This window comes from Arachis duranensis, chromosome 5 (genome assembly GCF_000817695.3).
Source record: "Arachis duranensis cultivar V14167 chromosome 5, aradu.V14167.gnm2.J7QH, whole genome shotgun sequence".
Lineage (NCBI taxonomy): Eukaryota > Viridiplantae > Streptophyta > Magnoliopsida > Fabales > Fabaceae > Arachis > Arachis duranensis.
This window is the reverse complement of record NC_029776.3, coordinates 43277065-43280685: the sequence shown is the minus strand read 5'-3', so window position 1 is coordinate 43280685 and position 3621 is coordinate 43277065. Positions and strand designations below refer to the sequence as shown.

At 41.8% G+C, this 3621-nt stretch overlaps 1 non-coding gene across 1 annotated transcript; it reads right to left on the bottom strand.

Moving 5' to 3' along the window:
• Positions 1-1372: 1372 nt before the first annotated feature.
• On the bottom strand, positions 1373-1476 carry LOC127748035 (small nucleolar RNA R71). The gene has a single exon (XR_008009978.1). It is a non-coding gene; the product is annotated as a small nucleolar RNA R71 (small nucleolar RNA).
• Positions 1477-3621: the final 2145 nt, after the last annotated feature.

Below are 3621 nucleotides of genomic sequence, written 5' to 3'. Positions count from 1 at the left end.
AAAATGTTTTGATTCGGAGATCTCAATATCTCCTAACACCCAATAAACTCTTCTCTCTGATCTATCCTTTTCCATTTACATTCTGCAATTTCAATTTATGCAATCACCCCAATTCCCTTTTAATTTCAGCAATTTAACTTCTCGCACTTTAATTCTCGCAATTTAAGATTCAGTCATTTCAATACCTTGCAATTTACATTTCCCGCCAATTTACTTTATGCAATTCACACCCAATTCTTGATTCCGCTCAACTAATCAAACTTCAAATTCGAATTGCTCATCCAACCAATCCTTATGGGATTCGACCTCACTCTATTGTGAGTTTTTACTTGACGATAACCGGTGCACTTGCCGGAAGGAATTTTGCCGATTGTGCAATTTCCCTTAATCGTAGCTATACCCAGTTATAGCGCATCAAGTTTATGGCGCCGTTGCCGGGGATTGGTTTTTGATTGACAATTCTCAAATTGGAAGTTAACTAGATTGAGCATTTTTTTTCCTTGTTTTGTTAGTTCAAGTTACTTGTTGATTTTAATTCCTGCACTCTGTTATTTGCTTTTTCTTTCTTTATGTCTTTAAATTCAAGCAACTAACTCACTGATTTGCTTTTTCTTTCTTATGCCTTTCATTTCAAGCAGCTAACTCACTAACCCACTAACTATTTGAATTAATTCCTCACTGCTCTAACCAATACTCTTCCATTAACCAAGAGTATTCCACTTATTTATTGCTTGTGGTGTGTTCTTGTATGACAGGTAGGAGAGGAGAGACATCAACTCCTCCATATACCGAACCAGAGAGGACCCTTCATAGACTTAGAAGGGAAGCAAGAGGGAAGAGAGCATTGGGAGAAGAAGAATCTGAAGGAGAATCTGAGGACAACTTTGAGGAAGCTCTAGATCTCAACATGGATAGAGAATTTCACAACCATGAGAGGGCTGATGGAAACAATGCCATTCCTGAGAGGAGGGTTCGAGCTGATGGAAACAATGCCATTCCCGAGAGGAGGGTTCTTGGTTCATACATAAACCCAACCTCTGGGAATTGTGGTAGTAGCATTCAGAAACCACCCATTCAGGCCAACAATTTTGAACTCAAACCACAGCTAATATCACTGGTGGAAGACCATTGTTCGTTTGGTGGGAGTGCCAATGAAGACCCAAACCAACATCTCACTAAATTCCTGAGAATTTACGACACTGTGAAGTCCAATGGAGTCCAGGAAGATGCCTATAAACTGCTCTTGTTCCTATTTTCACTTAGGGACAAGGCAGCTAAGTGGCTAGAATCATTCCCAAGGGATAGCCTAACAACCTGGGATGAAGTGGAAAACAAGTTCCTGGCACGTTTCTACCCACCACAAAGGGTCAATAGGCTTCGATCTGAGGTTCAAACTTTTAGACAAAAAGATGGTGAAACGCTCTACGAAGCATGGGAGAGGTTCAAAGAATTGACAAGGAAATGCCCACCTGACATGTTCCCTGATTGGGTGCAATTGCACATCTTCTATGATGGACTTTCTTATGAATCAAGGAAGGCTGTAGACCATTCATCAGGAGGTTCATTGAACAGAAAAAAGACTGTGGAAGAAGCCATTGAAGTGATTGAGACAGTGGCTGAGAATGAATACTACTATGCTTCAGAGAGGCACAACACTAAGGGAGTCATGGAGCTGAACCATGTTAATACAATCCTAGCCCAAAACAAGGTGTTTGCCAAGCAACTAGCAGAGCTCACCAGGAAATTAGACACAAAGCAAGTGGCTGCAATACACACACAAGATCAAGAGGAAGTAAGCATTGAAGGAGGTGATTGGGAAGAGGCCAATTATGTGGGAAATCAACAAAGGCAATCATATGATCCACATTCCAACACTTACAACCCAGGATGGAAAAATCACCCAAACTTTGGGTGGGGAAACCAGCAAACTCAACCACAAAACCACAAACCTTACAACCACAACCAACACAACAATTCCACATACCAAAACTCCAACCAAAGATCATACCAAGCCACACAAAACACTTACTCCCAACCACCATATCATGGCCAAAATAACCAACCTGCCCAATCCAATCCGGACCAACAATTTCAAGATCAATTAAACCAGATAGAAAGAATGCTTACAACCATGGGTCAAGACATAATAGAATTGAAAGCCTTTAAGGAAGAAGTAAATTCCAACTTGCAAAACCAAGGAGCTGCCATCCAGAAGCTAGAAAATCAAATTGTGTATTTGTCTAAGCAAACCCCTGGACCAAGCATTTCTCATGGTGCCAAGGCTATTGCAAGGGAAGAATGTAAGGCCATAACCCTCAGAAGTGGAAAGAAGCTAAAGGAGATCTCAAAGGAAACCACAGAGGATGAAGCAAAGGAAAATGTGAGAGACAAGGAACAGGGACAATCCTCTACACCTTCTGCAACAAGAGAAAAAGAAAAGGAGGTCCTGAAGCCTTATACACCCAAAGTACCATATCCTCAGCGTTTGATGAAAAGTGAAAAGGATGGCCAATTCTCCAGATTCTTGGAGATTTTCAAGAAGCTTCAAATCAACATTCCGTTTGCTGAGGCAATAGAGCAAATGCCACTCTATGCAAAATTCTTAAAGGAATTAATGACCAAGAAGAGAAGCTGGAGAAATGAGGAAACTGTGTTGTTGACTGAAGAATGCAGTGCCATCATTCAACACAAATTGCCTCGGAAATTGAAGGATCCAGGCAGTTTCCAAATCCCCTGCATCATAGGAGAAGTCATGGTGGAGAAGGCCTTGTGTGACTTAGGGGCCAGTATCAATTTGATGTCTCTAACCATGATGAGAAGAATGAAGATTGAAGAAGCCAAACCAACAAGAATGGCCCTCCAATTGGCAGATCGAACTTTTAAATTCCCTCATGGAATAGTTGAGGATTTGTTGGTGAAAGTGGGAGATTTTATATTCCCTGCCGATTTTGTGGTGTTAGATATGGAGGAAGAAGCCAAAGCCTCGATAATCCTGGGAAGACCCTTCCTGGCTACTACTGGAGCTATCATAGATGTCCAAAAGGGTGAACTCACTCTCAGACTACATGATGAGAAATTGGTGTTCAATGTATTCAAGGCAATGAGCTATCCATCAGAATCACTAAGGGAATGCATGAGGGTGGATGTAGTGGACATTGCAGTACAAGAAACCTTTGAGGAAACAACAAAGGAAGTGGCAGAGGAGGAGTTCACCAATGACATGGAAGTGAGGGACATTAAGGCTGCTGAAACAACCATGCCAAGCATGCCAGAAAGAGTGAAGGAAGAGAAGGAAGCACCAAAACCTGAGCTCAAAGCATTGCCCCCTAATCTCAAGTATGCATACTTGGGTAGTGATGAGAGCCATCCTGTTATCATTAGCTCTGCCCTGAGCCAAGAATAGGAAGAAGAATTGATCAAGGTGCTACAAACCCATCAAGATGCCATTGGATGGACCCTAGCTAATTTGAAGGGGATAAGTTCATCCATATGCATGCACAAAATCTTGTTAGAAGAGGATGCTAGACCCTCCATTCAAGCTCAGAGAAGATTGAATCCCGTCATAAAAGAAGTGGTACAAAAGGAGGTCATGAAGTTATGGCAGGCAGGGGTAATCTACCC